Source organism: Somniosus microcephalus, chromosome 12, assembly GCF_052327205.1.
Source record: "Somniosus microcephalus isolate GS21.2 chromosome 12, FLI_Smic_1.0, whole genome shotgun sequence".
Taxonomy (NCBI): domain Eukaryota; kingdom Metazoa; phylum Chordata; class Chondrichthyes; order Squaliformes; family Somniosidae; genus Somniosus; species Somniosus microcephalus.
This window is the reverse complement of record NC_140998.1, coordinates 209,312,885-209,332,910: the sequence shown is the minus strand read 5'-3', so window position 1 is coordinate 209,332,910 and position 20,026 is coordinate 209,312,885. Positions and strand designations below refer to the sequence as shown.

Here is a 20,026-nt window from a genome sequence, read left to right as displayed (position 1 = left end):
TGTATCTGTCTCTCTCTCTTTCTGAATCTGTGTCTCTCTCTCTCTTTCTGTATCTGTCTCTCTCTTTCTGTATCTGTGTCTCTCTCTCTTTCTGTATCTGTGTCTCTCTCTCTTTCTGTATCTGTGTCTCTCTCTCTTTCTGTATCTGTCTCTCTCTCTCTTTCTGTATCTGTCTCTCTCTCTCTTTCTGTATCTGTGTCTCTCTCTCTTTCTGTATCTGTGTCTCTCTCTCTTTCTGTATCTGTCTCTCTCTCTCTTTCTGTATCTGTCTCTCTCTCTCTTTCTGTATCTGTCTCTCTCTCTCTTTCTGTATCTGTGTCTCTCTCTCTTTCTGTATCTGTCTCTCTCTCTTTCTGTATCTGTCTCTCTCTTTCTGTATCTGTCTCTCTCTCTCTTTCTGTATCTGTCTCTCTTTTTGTATCTGTCTCTCTCTCTCTTTCTGTATCTGTGTCTCTCTCTCTCTTTCTGTATCTGTGTCTCTCTCTCTCTTTCTGTATCTGTCTCTCTCTCTTTCTGTATCTGTCTCTCTCTCTCTTTCTGTATCTGTGTCTCTCTCTCTTTCTGCATCTGTGTCTCTCTCTCTTTCTGTATCTGTCTCTCTCTCTTTCTGTATCTGTCTCTCTCTCCCTTTCTGTGTCTCTCTCATTCTGTATCTGTCTCTCTCTCTTTATCTGTCTCTCTCCCTTTCTGTATCTGTCTCGCTCTCTCTTTCTGTGTCTCTCTCTCTTTCTGTATCTGTCTCTCTCTCTCTTTCTGTGTCTCTCTCTCTCTTTCTGTATCTGTCTCTCTCTCTTTCTGTGTCTCTCTCTCTTTCTGTATCTCTCTCTTTCTGTATCTGTCTCTCTCTCTTTCTGTATCTGTGTCTCTCTTTCTTTGTGTCTCTCTCTCTTTCTGTATCTGTGTCTCTCTCTCTCTTTCTGTGTCTGTCTCTCTCTTTCTGTATCTGTCTCTCTCTCTTTCTGTGTCTCTCTCTCTTTCTGTATCTCTCTCTTTCTGTATCTGTCTCTCTCTCTTTCTGTGTCTCTCTCTTTTTCTGTATCTGTCACTCTCTCTTTCTGTATCTGTCTCTCTCTCTTTCTGTATCTGTCTCTCTCTCTCTCTTTCTGTATCTGTCTCTCTCTCTTTCTGTATCTGTCTCTCTCACTTTCTGTATCCGTCTCTCTCTCTCTTTCTGTATCTGTCTGTCTCTCTTTCTGTATCTGTTTCTCTCTCTTTCTGTATCCGTCTCTCTCTCTCTCTCTCTGTATCATTGGCTGTCAAGTGCTTTGGGACATCCTGAAGTCATGAAACACGCTTGAATAATGCAAAGCAATGTTTTTATTAAATAAAAGAGAGAGAGTTGATCTTGGGTTAAAACAGATGGGATCACGGCAGCTTAATAGACACTAAACCGCAAGGGGCATTAGCTTGAACAGATTAAAGCCGCATCACTACACTGGAAGCAAACGTTTATGGCCCCGATCGCCAAGGTTGCATTCTGAATGTCTTTCTTTCGCCCACTCGTGAAAGGTGTCGCCTGAAATCCACAGCAAGTGGCAGAGAAAGCGATTGTCCCCTCGCAGTCACATCCCGCTCGAGAGATACCGGTATACAGAGGGAAACTTCCCCGCAGTTGTCAGTCAGGGTCAACACTGGGGGGGACGGGAGGGGCAGGATCATCAGTCAGTGTCAGCCCTGGGAAGAAGGTCCCTCAGTCACCAGGACACCACCAGGGGGAGCTGGAGCCTCAGACAGAGTGACCACCAGGGGGAGCAGGAGCCTCAGTCAGAGTGACCACCAGGGGGAGCAGGAGCCTCAGTCAGAGTGACCACCAGGGGGAGCAGGAGCCTCAGTCAGAGTGACCACCAGGGGGAGCAGGAGCCTCAGTCAGAGTGACCACCAGGGGGAGCAGGAGCCTCAGTCAGAGTCACCACCAGGGGGAGCAGGAGCCTCAGTCAGAGTCAATTCAATTCAATTCAATTCAATTCAAACCGCTTTATTGGCATGACAAGTTACACCTTATGTTGCCAAAGCATCGAAAAACATTCATGTTTGTACACAAAAATACAGATCTATCCATACAGTGTATAAGCAGATATATCCCTGAGTGTATAAATATACATTCATATAATTTATATATACTCTTTTCTTATATTTAGTGGTTGTCCCTCTGTTTATGGCAAGCTGTAACATAGTGTGCCGCTAGTGTTACACAATTTCTCTCTTCCCCTAGTAGGTATGGGAGTTTTTGGTCGTCATTCAAATTTCTGAATTCCGGGCATATTTTTGTGAATTTTGGGTAGAAATTCTCCCTTATGCCCTGATATTTTCTGCAAGCTGTGAGGAAGTGCATCTCTGTCTCCACCACTCCCTGACTGCAGTGAGAGCATATCCTGTCCTCTCTTGGTAGCCGGGTCTGCCTGTGTCTACCTTTTTCGATCGCCAGACTATGTTCACTAAGTCTGTACATTGTCAAGGTTTTTCTCAGTTTGCTATCCTTTACCATGGTCAGGTAATCAGCCATGTTGTATTGTCTGTTTAGGGCCAAGTAGCAATTGAGTTTGCTTTGGGTTTTTTTTGTTTCTGCCCAATATGACAGATATTTTTCCTTTTGCTTAGCGACGATTGTGTTGGGTCGAATTCTTTGTGTTACGCTGTCACTGTCCTGGGGCTGGTTATTGTTAGTAGTGTTAGTAGTTACTTCACTGAGTCCCAGGACTAGTTGACTGAGGGTATTCTTCTTTATGGTCCTCTCTTGGCATTTCAGGGCTTCGTAATGACAGCATTGGGGGTTGCTCATTTCTAGGTGTTTCCAAAATTTGGTGGCTCTTTTTTGGATAGTGATTATTAATGGATATTGGCCTAGTTCTGCCCTGCATGCATTGTTTACGGTTTTCCTTTGAGTCCGGAGGGTACTTTAAAAGAATTCTGCATGTAGGATCTCAATTGGGTGTTTGTCCCATTTTGCAAATTCTTGTTGTGTTAGCGGTCCCCACACCTCACTGCCATAGAGTGCAATTGGTTCAATTACTGATTTGAAAATTTTGACCCAAATGCTATTGGGATTTCTATTTGGATTGATTTTTTAATGGCATAGAAAGCCCTTCTTGCTTTCTCTTTCAGTTCATTCACAGCCAGATGGAAATTTCCCGTAGAACTGATTTTTAAGCCCAAGTATGTGTAGTTAGTGGTTTGTTCAATTTTGGTTGTTCCTAGTGTGAAATTTATTTTGGGTCCCTGATGTCTGGATTGATATACCTATCAATTCCTCCAATAAAAGGCGAAGAGTTACGAAGGTGACTAAAGGTTTTTATTGACTAAATAACAGAGCCCACTCTCGTGGGTGATCCGATCCAAGCAGGAGGAATACCAGTCAGTCGCTCACCTTTATACCTGGCCTGGTGGGTGGAGCCAAGGCGGAGTCGGCGGTGGTCATCCCAGGTATAGCAGTGTGGCAAGAGGCGACCTCGTACCGTGATACAATAGTGGTCAGTGATACAGTTATAACGAACAGTGGTGAACAGTGCTAACTACTAACAGTGATACGATAGTGAACGTGGTTTACCACATTCACCCCTTGTTTAGAATTAAGTCCGGCGGGGTGAAGTGTACTACCAATTCTGGTAGGTCAGTCTGTCCGGAGGCTTCGTAAGCCTCTCCGATCGCCGCAGCGGTGGTGTTGCCTTATCCGGTGCTGGTGCCTTATCCGGTGTTGATGCTGGTGTTTGCGTGGTCGGCGAGGGCTCGTGGGGTTCCGGCATGCCGTCTACCTGGGCTGGGGTTGGGGGGGGTGGTGGCGGTGTTTCCGGATCGGCTGAGGGTGCGAGGTCTCGTAGGGAGACAGTGTCCTCCCGCCCGTCTGGGTACGCCACGTAGGCGTACTGGGGGTTGGCGTGCAGGAGGTTCACCCTCTCGACCAGGGGGTCCGTTTTATGGGCCCTCACGTGTTTCCGCAGCCAGACCGGCCCCGGGGCGGTCAGCCAGGTTGGTAGAGTGGTTCCCGTAGTCGACTTCCTGGGGAAAACGAACATTCGTTCATGGGGGGTGGTGTTAGTGGCCGTGCAAAGTAATGACCGGATGGAGTGCAGCGCTGTCGGGAGGACTTCTTGCCAGCGGGAGGTTGGGAGGCCCTTAGACTTTAAGGCTAAGAGGACGGCCTTCCATACCGTCGCGTTCTCTCTTTCCACCTGACCGTTACCTCTGGGGTTGTAGCTGGTGGTCCTGCTTGCTGCAATACCTCTCTCTAGGAGGAATTGCCGGAGTTCCTCGCTCATGAAGGAGGAGCCCCGGTCGCTGTGTATATAGTTCGGGAACCCGAACAAGGCGAAGAGGGCATTCAGGCACTTGATGACCGTGCTACTGGTCATGTCGGGGCAGGGGAAGGCAAAGGGGAAACGGGAGTACTCATCAACGATGTTGAGGAAGTACACATTACGGTCAGAGGACGGGAGGGGCCCCTTAAAGTCGATGCTCAGGCGCTCGAAGGGGCGGGTGGCCTTGATCAGGCTTGCTCGGTCCGGCCTATAGAAGTGCGGTTTGCACTCCGCACAGGTCTGGCAGTTCCTGGTCATGGTCCTGACCTCCTCGATGGAGTAGGTCAGGTTGCGGGCCTTAATGAAATGGTAGAGTCTGGTGACTCCGGGGTGGCAGAGCTGGTCGTGGAGGGTCTGAAGCCTATCGATATGCGCGCTGGCGCATGTCATTCGTGAAAGGGCATCAGGGGATTCGTTCAGCTTGCCTGGCCGGTACAAGATCTCATAATCGTAGGTGGAGAGCTCGATTCTCCATCTCAAAATCTTGTCATTCTTGATTTTGCCCTTCAGCTTGTTATTAAACATGAAAGCCACCGAACGCTGGTCGGTGAGGAGGGTAAATCGTTTGCCTGCCAGGTAGTGCCTCCAGCGCCGTACTGCCTCCACGATCGCCTGGGCCTCTTTCTCGACCGACGAATGTCGGATCTCGGGGCCCTGTAGGGTCCTTGAGAAGAAGGCCACTGGCCTCCCCTCCTGGTTTAGGGTGGCGGCTAAGGCGAAGTCGGATGCGTCGCTCTCCACCTGGAAGGGGATGGACTCGTCCACTGCGTGCATCGTGGCCTTGGCTATGTCTCCCTTAATGAGGGAGAAGGCCGCGCACGCCTCCTCCGTGAGGGGGAAGGAAGTGGCTTTCAGGAGGGGTCTGGCTTTGTCCGCGTAATTGGGTACCCATTGGGCATAGTAGGCGAAAAGCCCCAGGGTTCTCCTAAGTGCTTTAGGGCAGTGGGGGAGGGGTAGCTCCATGAGGGGGCGCATTCTTTCTGGGTCGGGGCCGATGATTCCGTTCTCCACTACGCAGCCGAGGATGGCAAGGCGGGTGGTGTTAAACACGCATTTCTCCTTATTGTAGGTGAGGTTCAGCCGTTGGGCCGTACGGAGGAATTTCTCCAGATTCGCGTCATGTTCCTGCCGGTCGCGGCCGCAGATAGTGACGTTATCTAGGTAGGGGAATGTAGCCTGCAGTTCGTTCTGGTCAACCATCTGGTCCATCTCCCTTTGGAAGACCGAGACCCCATTAGTGACACCGAAGGGGACCCTAAGGAAGTGGTATAGGCGCCCATTCGCCTCGAAGGCGGTATACTGGCGGTCCTCAGGGTGGATAGGGAGTTGGTGGTAGGCCGACTTCAGGTCGATGGTCGAGAATACTTTATACTGTGCAATCTGATTGACCATGTCAGATATGCGGGGGAGGGGGTATGCGTCCAGCTGGGTATATCTGTTTATGGTCTGGCTGTAGTCGATGACCAGGCGGTTTTTATCGCCGGTCTTTACGACTACGACCTGGGCACGCCAGGGGCTGCTGCTCCCCTCGATAATGCCCTCTTTCAGGAGGCGCCGCACCTCAGAGCTAATGAAGGCTCTGTCCCCGGCGCTATACCGCCTGCTCTTGGTAGCGACGGGTTTGCAGTCAGGGGTAAGGTTAGCAAACAGAGAGGGTGGCGGGACCTTGAGGGTGGAGAGGCTGCAGGTGTTACGCGGTGGGCGGTTTAACGTTTGCTGGTTGTTGACTGTGAGTGGGGGGAGGGGTCCACCGTATGCTAGGGTTACGCTTTGGAGGTGGGATTGGAAGTCCAGCCCTAGTAGGACGGCAGCGCAGAGATGGGGGAGGACGAGGAGTTTAAAGTTTTTATACTCCATGCCCTTAACCGACAGGGTCACGACACAGTAGCCGCTGATGTCCGTGGCGTGGGACCTCGATGCCATCGAGATTCGGCTGCGCGTTGGTAGGACAGAGAGGGAGTAGTGGCTCACCGTGTCTGGGTGGATGAAGCTCTCCGTGCTTCCGCTGTCGAACAGGCAGGTCGTGGCGTGGCCGTTCACTTTGATGTCCATCATTGACTTGGACAGATGGTGCGGGCGGGCTTGGTCCAGGGTGACGGAAGCTAGTGTGTAGCTGAGCGAGTCGTTGTCATCTGCGGGCGAGGCGGTCGGGCGTGGTGAGTAAAATGGCGTCTCCCACGAGGTAGGGCAAAATGACGGAGAAGATGGCTGCCCCCGTAGCTCACATGAGGCACTATTGGGGTCGGTTGCCTTAATCAAAGATGGCCGCCCCCATGACTCATGTGTGGGGATGCTGGCCTCAGTTGCCCTAAACAAAGATGGCCGCCCCCATGACTCATGTGTGGGGATGCTGGCCTCAGTTGCCCTAAACGAAGATGGCCGCCCCCATAGTTCGCATGCGGCACTGCTGGCCTCTGAGGATCCGCTCCTGCAGGCCTTGGAGAAGTGGCCTTTCTTCAGGCAGGTTCTGCATGTGGAGTTCTTGGCTGGGCAGCGCGACCTCGGGTGCTTCTCCTGGCCACAAAAAAAACAGCCGGCGGCCCGATCGCGGATGCCCGATGTCGGGGCCGGTGCCGGGGGTGGCGGGGCCGGTCGGGTCCGGGACGCCGACGCAGAGGTAGGTCCCGGGGGCGGCGCTGGGAAGGGTGCTGTGGTAGGGGTCGGGCCCGAGTCCCAGGGTCGCGAGCAGTACCTGGTGAATGCTTCCTGATCTTGGTGGGCCACTTCCAGGGAGATAGCGAGGGCTTCAGCTTTTTCCATGCTGAGGTCTTTAGCTTCCAGCAGTCTTTGCCGTGAGTACTCGGACCGTAGGCCTTTCAGGAATGCGTCGCGGATATTATCTTCAGTATTTTCGGCTGCCGACACCGATTTAAAGTCACAGTTCCTGGCGAGTGCATATAGCGCCTGTGAGAATTCGGCTACTGATTCTCCTGGCTGTTGCGGCCGTGATCTTAGGAGGTGCCTAGCGTACATGTAGTTTACCGGGGTCCGGTACTTCTGTTTCAGCAGGTTGATGGCGGTCTCGTAGGTAGTCATGTCCTCGATGAGAGTGTATACTCTCGGGCTCAGTTGCGCCTGCAGGACACTTAGTTTGGATGCCTGAGGGACGCTGGATTCTCTCAGGTATGATTCGAAGCAGACCAGCCAGTGTTTAAAGTCTGCGGCTGAGTTTGCTGCTCGTGGGTTCAGGTCCAGGTACGGCGGTCTGAGGGCTCGCAGCCAAGCTGGCTGGTGTGGCTGTGCTCCTGGGAGCTGCGCTGGTGGCTCCTCCGCCGGTTGTGACTCGTTGTCGGACATCATTAAATTTAGTCAATAAAATTGATATACCTATCAATTCCTCCAATAAAAGGCGAAGAGTTACGAAGGTGACTAAAGGTTTTTATTGACTAAATAACAGAGCCCACTCTCGTGGGTGATCCGATCCAAGCAGGAGGAATACCAGTCAGTCGCTCACCTTTATACCTGGCCTGGTGGGTGGAGCCAAGGCGGAGTCGGCGGTGGTCATCCCAGGTATAGCAGTGTGGCAAGAGGCGACCTCGTACCGTGATACAATAGTGGTCAGTGATACAGTTATAACGAACAGTGGTGAACAGTGCTAACTACTAACAGTGATACGATAGTGAACGTGGTTTACCACATGGATCTTTGCTGGAACACCAGGACTTTGGTTTTTTGGGGATTTATTGTCAGGGCCCAAGTCTGGCAGTATGACTCCAGCAGATCCAGCTTCTGCTGTAGACCCTCCTTAGTTGGTGACAGCAGAACCAGGTCATCTGCATAGAGGAGGAATTTAACCTTGGATTCATATAGGGTGAGGCCGGGTGCTGTAGATTGTTCAAGTAGTTTTGCCAATTCATTTATGTAAATATTAAAGAGTGTTGGTGAGATTGGCGAGCCCTGCGTCACCCCCCGCCCCTGTGGGAAGTATTTTGTTTGTTTGTCTCCAATTTTAACTGCACATTTGTTGTTTGTATACATTGATTTAATTACATCATATGTTTTTCCCCCTACCCCGCTTTCGATAAGTTTCAGGAATAAACCGTCGTGCCAGATGGAATCGAAAGCCTTCTGGAAATCTATAAAGCATGCGTAGATTTTGCTTTTGTTTTGATGAACGTGTTTGTCAATTAGGGTCTGTAGGGTGAAGATATGATCTGATGTTCTATAGTTTGGCAGGAATCCAATTTGGCTTTTACTCAAGACATTGTGCTCCTCAAGGAAGTTTATAAGTCTTTTGTTTATGATACTGTTGTGTATGTAACCGTTTACCTTTAAGGGAACTATAGAATGTAACCGTTCGCCTTTAAGAGCACTACTTTAGGGTGGCACTATTTATTGGCTCATGTATACTGTAATACCGATAGTGACCACACCAGTATATAAGGGTTGGAATACGTTAACTAGGGCAGGAATCGCCCGAGCCTCTGAATAGTAAAGACGTGTTTTATTTTGTTAACCGTGGAGTCTGTGATTATTTATAATACAACCCACAGACTTAACACTGGCGACGAGTCGGTTCGAACCCTGTGGCAGTTATTCCACGGCGGCTTCGTCCAAAGACAGGACGTTGAAGAGAGGTTCCAATCCTCAACACCCCAATGAAAACTGAAGGGCAGCAGAAATCCTGACAGCTTCCAGCGACTGGAAGCGACAGGCATTAGGACCCTGAAGCCTCCATAACCTCGTGGGTAAGCCAGAGCCCGGGAGGGCGCGAGCAAGAGCCACCGAGTGGGTGAGCCAGAGGCCGGGAGCCGCTTCAAGCGGGAGGCGCTTAGCGGGCCAGCGATCGCACCGGTGATAAGGGCTGAGAACCGTTTCGGGCGGGCGGCGCACCAGCGATCGCACAGGAGATAAGAGCCGCAGTCGGGCTGAAAGTCAGCGGCGAGAAGCGCGGGAAAACCGCCATTGAAGTGGGCGGGGAGAGCGAGAAGCGCGGGAAAGCCGCCATTTTTCACGGGAAAACCGCTGGGGAAGAAGGCAGAAGCGGGAAACCGCCATCTTAGAAAATTAATAAGAATTTTCAGAAACAAGAAAATTAATAATAAGTAAAGAAATACTTGTGTTGTTCTCGAGAAGAGAAGAAGATGCCTAAACGAGGTAATATCACCAAATGCTATCGTTGTGGGAAGTCAACACACGACCAAAAGCAATGCTGGGGTAAAAACCAGGAATGCTGGAAATGTGGCAAGATCGGGCACATAGCTAAAGTGTGCCGGTCAGGAACGACGTGCAACAATAATGAGTCCTCACAAAAATGGGACAGAAAGGTACATGACGCAAATAGGAAGAGTCTGAAGGAACAGAAGTCGGACACACACGCCAAAGGCAGAGGACTGGACGGTCTAAGAATTCACAACTTGAGCAATGAAGCCGACCGGCAAACTATTTGGATAACGCTACCGATTGAAAAGGTCCCAGTAAAAATGGAAGTGGACACCGGATCGGCGTTGACGGTCATGAATAAGCATGACTATCAAAAGTTTTTCAAGCATATTCCACTACGGGATGCGGATCTGATACTGAAGACATACACGGGGCAAAAAGTATTCCCCATCGGGAAGATAGAGGTCAAGGTGAAATACAAAGATAAAGTTCACCACCGGTTGGAGCTGTATGTGTTGTCTGAGGGAGGCCCACCACTTCTGGGACGGGAGTGGATCCGGAAAATAAAGATGGATTGGCATGCACTAACCACCACGACGGAAAAAACCATTACGGTGCTAAGGACAATGTTTGCGCGGAATGGTCTGCCAGAACAGGTCTGTTCCGATAATGGGCCGCAATTTGTGTCTGAGGAATTTAAGAAATTTCTAAAAAGCAATGGGGTTAAACATTACACATCAGCCCCATACCATCCCGCCTCCAATGGACTGGCTGAAAGATTTGTCCAGACCTTCAAGAAGGCCATAAAGGCCATGAGTAATGAAGACATAAGTTTACAGCATAAGGTGGATAGCTTTTTGTTGGCCTATCGAAATGCAACACATGCGGTCACGAATCAAACTCCCGCAATGATGTTTTGCAATAGACGCCTAAGATGCCGGCTGGATTTGCTCAAACCAAACGTAAGAAGGGACGTAGAGAACCGGCAATTCCAGGGCATGAATAAAAGGGCCACCAGATCTTTCCAGATGGGGCAACAAGTTTTGGCCCGGGACTACCGTACGGAGAAATGGCAGCCTGGAACTATTAAAAAAAGGCTAGGACCATTGATGTACACGGTGGACATTGGGGACAAGGTAATAAGGCGCCATGTTGACCAGATCATAGGGTCCGCCACAAATGAGCAGCCGACTTCACCACCTTACCCGAGTAATGTTGAAACTGAAGTACCCAGAACACCTACTTCTGATCTAGTAATACTAGAATCAGATAAACCTGACACTGTTGTTCCAGCTGAATCGACTTTACCAGAGACACCTACTGGACCGCTGGGAATGACGACACCACTGCGGCGTTATCCGGACAGAATCCGGAAACCTCCACAGAGACTGAACCTGTAAACTGTTTCCACTAAGAGTATGTTGCAACTGTTCCTACGGAGACTGAATCTGTGATCTGTTTTGACATGAAGTTATATATGTTATTATGTTATGTTAAACATGAAGTTATATGACGTTGACTCCATCGAGAGTATATCTGCAAACTGTCTATATAAGTTGAAGATTGTATGTTTAACGGGATTCTGTAAGTAATAAGCTAGAAAGGGAGGAGTGTTGTGTATGTAACCGTTTACCTTTAAGGGAACTATAGAATGTAACCGTTCGCCTTTAAGAGCACTACTTTAGGGTGGCACTATTTATTGGCTCATGTATACTGTAATACCGATAGTGACCACACCAGTATATAAGGGTTGGAATACGTTAACTAGGGCAGGAATCGCCCGAGCCTCTGAATAGTAAAGACGTGTTTTATTTTGTTAACCGTGGAGTCTGTGATTATTTATAATACAACCCACAGACTTAACAGATACTACAGAATACCTTCCCCAGGTTACTGTTTACACAGATGCTTCGGTAGTTATTTGGGTCGACTTTGTCCCCACTTTTGTATATGGGCATTATGAGTCCTTTGTTCCAGATATCAGGGAAGTAACCGACACTCAGAACCAAGTTGAAGAGTTTTAGGATAGCCAGTTTCATTTTATTGTCTGTGTGTTTAATCATCTCGCTTAGTATGCCGTCTGCCCTGCAAGCTTTTCCTGGTCGCAGGTCCTTGAGTTTTTCAAATAGTTCTTTTTCTGTTATTATGGAGTCTAGCGGGTTTTGTTTATCTTTTATGGCCATTTCTAGCTTTTCCAGTTTTTTGCATATTTGGTGTTGCTCTGGCCTTAATGTGTTTTTCTGGTATAATTTTTCAAAGTGGTTTTCCCATGTGTCTCCATTTTGAATGGCCAATTCGTCATGTTGTTTTTTGTGTAATGTATTCCAGTTGTCCCAGAAACAATTGGAATCAATGGATTCCTCAATGGAGCTGAGTGTATTCTTAATATACTGCTCTTTTTTGGTTCTGAGTGTGTTTCTGTATTGTGTTAGTGTCTGACAATAAGTAAGGCGTAATTCCTCATTTTCTGGATGTCTGTGTTTTTGGTTTGATATTTTTCTAAGTTTTTTCCTCATGTTATGGCAATCTGGGTCAAACCATTTTTCATAGTTTTTTGTTTTGGGTTTGTTCTTGCGAGCTTTCAAGTTTGACCTTGTTGCCAAATTATCAAAAATATTGTTTAGGTTATTCACTGCCCGGTTTACGCCTTCTTTATTGTGAGTGTATATGTTATCCAGAAAGGTGTCCAAGAGAGCTTGAGTTGATTCATTGCTAATTGCTTTCTGGTATTTTTCCGTGCTGTTTTTGGCCCATCTGTACGATTTTTTGGTGTTGTACAGCTTACTGGGTTGTGTTTCTGTGTTGGTTGTTTCTGTCTTTTTAAGATACATAGTAATTTGACTGTGGTCTGACAGTGTTGTTTGTGGTTTGACTGTGAATGCTCTGAAAGAGGATGGGTCCAAATCCATAATCATATAGTCTACGGTGCTGCAGCCAAGAGGTGAGCAATAGGTCAATCTTCCTAGGAGGTCTCCCATGAACCTACTATTGACAATGTACAGACCCAGGCTTCGACAGAGCTGCAGGAGCTGTTTTCCGTTGGTATTTGTCTGCTTGTCGCAGTTATGCCTGTATGGAAGGGAAGGGATATCGAAGTGGTTATTCCCGAATACGTAATTGTTTCCCTGATTATTGGTGAAGTCTGGTTCTTCGCCAGTTCTTGAATTGAGGTCACCACAGATCAACACGTTCCCCTGGGCCTGGTATTGGATAATTTCCCCCTCAATGTTGGAGAAGGTGTCCTCTTTAAAGTGCGGGGATTCCATTGGGGGGATATAGAGTGCGCAAATGAAAACATCTTGGGTGTTAGAGATAATCCCCCTCTCAATTTTGAGCCACATGTGGTTTTCGCCCTTTTTTATAAATTTGATGCAATTCTTAAGCTCTGTTTTAAACCAAATCGGTATGCCTCCGGAGTCTCTGCCTTGGGTTACTCCTGGTAATTTATTGGAGGGGACCACCAGCTCTGTGTACCCTTGGGGACGGCCAGTGTGTCCTTTTCCTTTATACCAAGTTTCCTGTAAAATGATAATATCTAGATCTTTAGTTTCACCTATGAACTCTGGGGTCCTACTCTTCACGTCGAGCACCGAAGAGCGTAGACCTTGGATATTCCAGGTCGAAATATATAAGGATTTCATGTTAAGTTTGATCTTGTACTATGATATGTTAAAGAATGATATGTATTTGTCGTGTCTAAATGTGGGGGGAAAAAATCATCTCAGTTGTCTATAAACGCTAATACTACTTGGTTACAATTCTTTCTATTAATTAGTCCTTGATTTTTTTCATTTTCTGATCCATAAGATCCAGAGTCACCACCAGAGGGAGCAGGAGCCTCAGTCAGAGTGACCACCAGGGGGAGCAGGAGCCTCAGTCAGAGTCACCACCAGGGGGAGCAGGAGTCTCAGTCACCAGCACACCCGATGCTCTGGAAAACCAGGTTCATCCCTCAAGAAATCACACGGGACCGGAGTCTGCATCTGGAGGAGGGAAAGACAGGAATTCAGACGCATCAGTTTGACTTCAACGTGCATTTATCTCGCATCTTTACAACCTCTCAAGACACGTCACGGAGCGTAAATCGGACAAAAAGTTGAGACCGAGGTATTTGGCTAGGTGAGCAAAACCTTGGTCAAAGAGGTCGGTTTTAAGGAGGGTCTTAAAGGGGGAGAGAGAGGCGGAGAGGTTTAGGGAGGGAATTCCAGAGCTTAGGGCCCAGGTAACAGAAGGCACGGCCGCCAATGGTGGAGCGATGGAAATCGGGGAGGGGATGTGCAAGAGGCCAGAATTGGAGGAGCGCAGAGATCTTGGGGGGTTGCAGGGCTGGAGGAGGTTACAGAGATAGGGAGTTCTGGTCAGACTGCACATGGAGAACTGGGGAGTTGGATATATTGCTGAAAGGGATAAATTTGCAGATCAGGGGGAGTGGGAGCAAAATGGCCGGCACAGGCACGATGGGGCGAGTGGCCTCCTCCCGTGCTGCCTGATTCTATGATTCCAAGTTGAAAGTCTACCATACTGACCTCTTTTCCTGTTGTACCAATATATCAGCAACAATATCAGGATTCCGGCTACGAGTCCAACTGCAATTCCCACAATCCGTCCAACACTGGCTGCAGGAGGAATCAGAACAAAGATTGAAAAATAACAATACTGAGGAGAGCTGGGCTACGTCGTTCCGTGATGCTAAGCACAGGTCAGAGGTCAGTGTAGGCCAGGCCCTGTCCTGTCTGCAACCAGACCCAATCCCTATTAAACAGGAACAGGAGGAGGCCCATTCAGCCCCTCGAGCCTGTTACACAGGAACAGGAGGAGGCCATTCAGCCCGTCGAGCCTGTTACACAGGAACAGGAGGAGGCCCATTCAGCCCCTCGAGCCTGTTACACAGGAACAGGAGGAGGCCCATTCAGCCCCTCGAGCCTGTTACATAGGAACAGGAGGAGGCCATTCAGCCCCTCGAGCCTGTTACACAGGAACAGCAGGAGGCCCATTCAGCCCCTCGAGCCTGTTACACAGGAACAGGAGGAGGCCCATTCAGCCCCTCGAGCCTGTTACACAGGAACAGGAGGAGGCCATTCAGCCCGTCGAGCCTGTTACACAGGAACAGGAGGAGGCCCATTCAGCCCCTCGAGCCTGTTACACAGGAACAGGAGGAGGCCCATTCAGCCCCTCGAGCCTGTTACATAGGAACAGGAGGAGGCCATTCAGCCCCTCGAGCCTGTTACACAGGAACAGCAGGAGGCCCATTCAGCCCCTCGAGCCTGTTACACAGGAACAGGAGGAGGCCATTCAGCCCCTCGAGCTTGTTACACAGGAACAGGAGGAGGCCCATTCAGCCCCTCGAGCCTGTTACACAGGAACAGGAGGAGGCCCATTCAGCCCCATGGACCTGTTACACAGGAACAGGAGGAGGCCCATTCAACCCCTCGAGCCTGTTACACAGGAACAGGAGGAGGCCCATTCAGCCCCTCGAGCCTGTTACACCGGAACAGGAGGAGGCCCGTTCAGCTCCTCGAGCCTGTTACACAGGAACAGGAGAAGGCCCATTCAGCCCCTCGAGTCAGTTACACAGGAACAGGAGGAGGCCCATTCAACCCCTCGAGCCTGTTACACAGGAACAGGAGAAGGCCCATTCAGCCCCTCGAGCCTGTTACACAGGAACAGGAGGAGGCCATTCAGCCCCTCGAGCCTGTTACACAGGAACAGGAGGAGGCCCATTCAGCCCCTCGAGCCTGTTACACAGGAACAGGAGGAGGCCATTCAGCCCCACGGGCCTGTTACACAGGAACAGGAGGAGGCTCATTCAGCCCCTCGAGTCTGTTACACAGGAACAGGAGGGGGCTCATTCAGCCCCTCGAGCCTGTTACACAGGAACAGGAGGAGGCCCATTCAGCCCTCGAGCCTTTTACACAGGAACAGGAGGAGGCTCATTCAGCCCCTCGAGTTTGTTACACAGGAACAGGAGGAGGCCATTCAGCCCCACGGGCCTGTTACACAGGAACAGGAGGAGGCTCATTCAGCCCCTCGAGTCTGTTACACAGGAACAGGAGGAGGCCATTCAGCCCCTCGAGCCTGTTACACAGGAACAGGAGGAGGCCATTCAGCCCCACGGGCCTTTTACACAGGAACAGGAGGAGGCTCATTCAGCCCCTCGAGTCTGTTACACAGGAACAGGAGGAGGCTCATTCAGCCCCTCGAGCCTGTTACACAGGAACAGGAGGCGGCCCATTCAGCCCCTCGAGCCTGTTACACAAGAACAGGAGGCGGCCCATTCAGCCCCTCGAGCCTGTTACACAAGAACAGGAGGCGGCCCATTCAGCCTCTCGAGCCTGTTACACAAGAACAGGAGGAGGCCCATTCAGCCTCTCGAGCCTTCCACACAGGAAGAGGAGGAGGCCGTTCAGTCCCTTGGGCCTCTTATATAGGAATGCGGAGGATGCCATTCACCCCCATGGGCCTGTTATATAGGAAAAGATTAGCGAAAGTAAATGTGGGACCCTTACAGGCTGAGACAGGAGAAATTATAATGGGGAATAAGAAAATGGCGGGGAAACTAAACAGATACTTTGTGTCTGTCTTCACGGAAGAAGACGCAAAAAAGCTACCCGGAAATAGTGGAGAACCAAGGGTCTAGCGAGAATGAGGAAATTAAATACATTAATATTAGTTAAAAAATAGTACTGGAGAAATTAATGGGACTGAAAGCCGATAAATCTGGACTTGATGGCCTTCATTGAAAGAGGTAGCTATAGAGATAGTGGATGCATTGGTTGTCATTTTCCAAAATTCCATAGATTCTAGAACGGTTCCTGCAGATTGGAAGGTGGCAAATGTAACCCCAGTCTTTAAGAAATGAGGGAAAGAGACACCAGTTAGCCTGACATCAATAGTAGGGAACATGCGAGAATCTATTATTAAGGACATGGTAACAGGGCACTTAGAAAATAACAATGTGATTGGGCAGAGTCAACACGGATTTATGAAAGGGAAATCGTGTTTGACAAGTCTGTTTGTTTTTTGAGGTGGTATCTAGCAGAATAGATAAGGGGGAACCAGTGGAGGTGGTGTATTTGGATTTTCAGAAGGCATTCGATAAGGTGCCACACAAGAGGTTATTAAACAAAATTAGGGCTCATGGGATTGGGGGTAATATACTAGCATGGATTGAGGATTGGTTAACGGACAGAAAACAGAGAGTAAAAATAAACGGGTCATTTTTGGGTTGGCAGGCTGTAACTAGTGGGGTACCGCAAGGATCAGTGCTTGGGCCTCAGCTATTCACAATCTACGTCAATGATCTGGATGAGGGGACCAAATGTAATATATCCAAGTTGGCTGATGATACAAAGCTGGGAGGGAATGTAAGTTGTGAGGAGGATGCAAGGAGGCTTCAAGGGGATATAGACAGGCTAAGTGAACGGGCAAGAATATGGCAAATGGAATATAATGTGGAGAAATATGAAATTATCCACTTTGGTAGGAAAAATGGCAAAGCAGAGTATTTTAAAATGGTGAGAGATTGGGAAATGTTGGTGTTCAGAGGGACCTGGCTGTCCTTGTACAGGAATCACTGAAAGTTAACATGCAGGTCCCTGGCTGGGGAGTCTAGAACCAGGGGTCACAGTCTCAGAATAAGGGGTCGGCCATTTAGGACTGAGATGAGGAGGAATTTCTTCACTCAGAGGGCGGTGAATCTTTGGAATTCTCTACCCCAGAGGGCTGTGGAGGCTCAGTCGTTGAGTATATTCAAGGCTGAGATTGATAGATTTTTGAATATTAAGGGAATCAAGGGATATGGAGATAGTGCAGGAAAGTGGAGATGAGGTAGAAGATCAGCCATGATCTTATTGAATGTTGAAGCAGGCTCGAGGGGCCGAATGGCCGACTCCTGCTCCTATTTCTTATGTTCTTATACAGGAGGAGGCCTGTTACAGGGACACAGATCCCAGTCGTTGGGCGTTTGGTGGATATGTTTTGGGAATAAAACAAAATGCGATTCCTACCCCAGTTACCGGTCTGCCTTTGAGTACTGGTCCCAGGCGTCACTGTGCTGCTCATTCTGTCTCCTGATTCACCAAATCCAATGAAAGAGAGGAGAAATGAAGAGATCATTAAACCAAAGGCTAGAAATTCCATGCTCCTGACATAATAATCTTCCTGGGATTCATTCCAACAATTTACACAGGAACAGGAGGAGCCCCATTCAGCCCTTGAACCTGTTACACAGGAACAGGAGGAGGCCCATTGATCCCCTCGAGCCTGTTACACAGGAACAGGAGGAGGCCCATTGATCCCCTCGAGCCTGTTACACAGGAACAGGAGGAGGCCCATTCAGCCCCTTGAGCCTGTTACATAGGAACAGGAGGAGGCCCATTCACCCCCTCGAGCCTGTTACACAGGAACAGGAGGAGGCCCATTCAGCCTCTCGAGCCTGTTACACAGGAACAGGAGGAGGCCATTCAGCCCCTCAAGCCTGTTACACAGGAACAGGAGGAGGCCCATTCAGCCCCTCTAGCCTGTTACACAGGAACAGGAGGAGGCCACTCAGCCCCTCGGCCTGTTACTCAGGAACAGGAGGAGCCCCATTCAGCCCCTCGAACCTGTTGCACAGAAACAGGAGGAGGCCCATTCAGCCCCTCGAGCCTGTTACACAGGAACAGGAGGAGGCCCATTCAGCCCCTAGAGCTTTTTACACAGGAACAGGAGGAGGCCCATACAGCCCCTCGAGCCTGTTACACAGGAATAGGAGGAGGCCATTCAGCCACTTAAGCCTGTTGCACAGGAACAGGAGGAGGCCATTCAGACCCTCGAGCGTGTTACACAGGAACAGGAGGAGGCCCATTCAGCCCCTCGAGCCTGTTACACAGGAACAGGAGGAGGCCATTCAGCCCCTCGAGCCTGTTACACAGGAACAGGAGGAGGCCATTCAGCCCCTCGAGCCTGTTACACAGGAACAGGAGGAGGCCATTCAGCCCCTCGAGCCTGTTACTCAGGAACAGGAGGAGGCCCATTCAGCCCCTCGAGCCTGTTACACAGGAACAGGGGGAGGCCCATTCAGCCCCTCGAGCCTGTTACACAGGAACAGTAGGAGGCCACTCAGCCCCTCAGGCCTGTTACTCAGGAACAGGAGGAGGCCCATTCAGTCGCTCGAGCCTGTTGCACAGAAACAGGAGGAGGCCCATTCAGCCCCTTGAGCTTTTTACACAGGAACAGGAGGAGGCCCATTCAGCCCCTCGAGCTTGTTACACGGGAACAGGAGGAGGCCATTCAGCCACTTCAGCCTGTTACACAGGAACAGGAGTAGGCCCATTCAGCCCCTCGAGCCTGTTACACAGGAACAGGAGGAGGCCCATTCAGCCCCTCGAGCCTGTTACACAGGAACAGGAGGAGGCCATTCAGACCCTCGAGCCTGTTACACAGGAACAGGAGGAGGCCATTCAGACCCTCGAGCCTGTTGCACAGAAACAGGAGGAGGCCCATTCAGCCCCTCGAGCCTGTTACACAGGAACAGGAGGAGGCCATTCAGACCCTCGAGCCTGTTACATAGGAACAGGAGGAGGCCCATTCAGACCCTCGAGCCTGTTACACAGGAACAGGAGGTGGCCCATTCAGACCCTCGAGCCTGTTACACAGGAACAGGAGGAGGCCATTCAGCCCCTCGAGCCTGTTACACAGGAACAGGAGGAGGCCCATTAAGCCCCTAGAGCATTTTACACAGAAACAGGAGGAGGCCCATTCAGCCCCTCGAGCCTGTTACACAGGAATAGGAGGAGGCCATTCAGCCACTTAAGCCTGTTGCACAGGAACAGGAGGAGGCCATTCAGACCCTCGAGCGTGTTACACAGGAACAGGAGGAGGCCCATTCAGCCCCTCGAGCCTGTTGCACAGAAACAGGAGGAGGCCCATTCAGCCCCTCGAGCCTGTTACTCAGGAACAGGAGGAGGCCATTCAGCCCCTCGAGCCTGTTACACAGGAACAGGAGACATGTAACAGGGACAGAGATCCCTTTTTTGTTCTTTCTTTCTCTCTCTCTTTCTTTCTCTGTTTCTTTAGCTTCCTTCGTTCCTCTTTCTTTCTTTCTCTCTCACTCTCTTCCTCCCTCGCTCTCTCACGTTATGACGTTGATCTGTCGCGCTCCGCTCTGCGCCGGTTGTCTCTCCCTTACCTGGCTCACGTGTGGCAACGCTCCTGGCGTCCCCGTTGCAGAGGTTTCCCGCACAACACGCGGGAAGCTCATTGATCAACATACGGAAAGCGCGAAACTCGCTGGTGCCTTGGCAGCTCAGCTCCGAGGCACAGCCCCTGGTGAAGAACGGTTGCCCGATCGGCACTAGACACAGACGGGAAACAGGTTAGATATCGGGGGGGGGGGGTTTGATACAACATTCCCCGCCGGTTATAACGGGCGTGTTCGTGACAGCGACATTGGCCCGCTATACGTGATGGGCGGTTTAACGGGGCCGCACTGTGACAGTGCTCGACCAGTCCTTATACCTGTGCATCACCCTTGCTGCAATTACATCATACTTTATTGCCCAGGAGCAGGCCATTCGGCCCAACTCTTCTATGCCAATCTCTAGGATCCGCACAAGCCTCCTCCCTACTGTACTTGCATTTATTTACTGTTT

The 20,026-nt window shown here is 50.0% G+C and overlaps 1 pseudogene; it reads left to right on the top strand.

Annotated features, from left to right (window-relative positions):
- Positions 1-19,754, top strand: part of LOC147109989 (uncharacterized) — a 139,641-nt pseudogene extending 119,887 nt beyond the window's left edge.
- Positions 19,755-20,026: the final 272 nt, after the last annotated feature.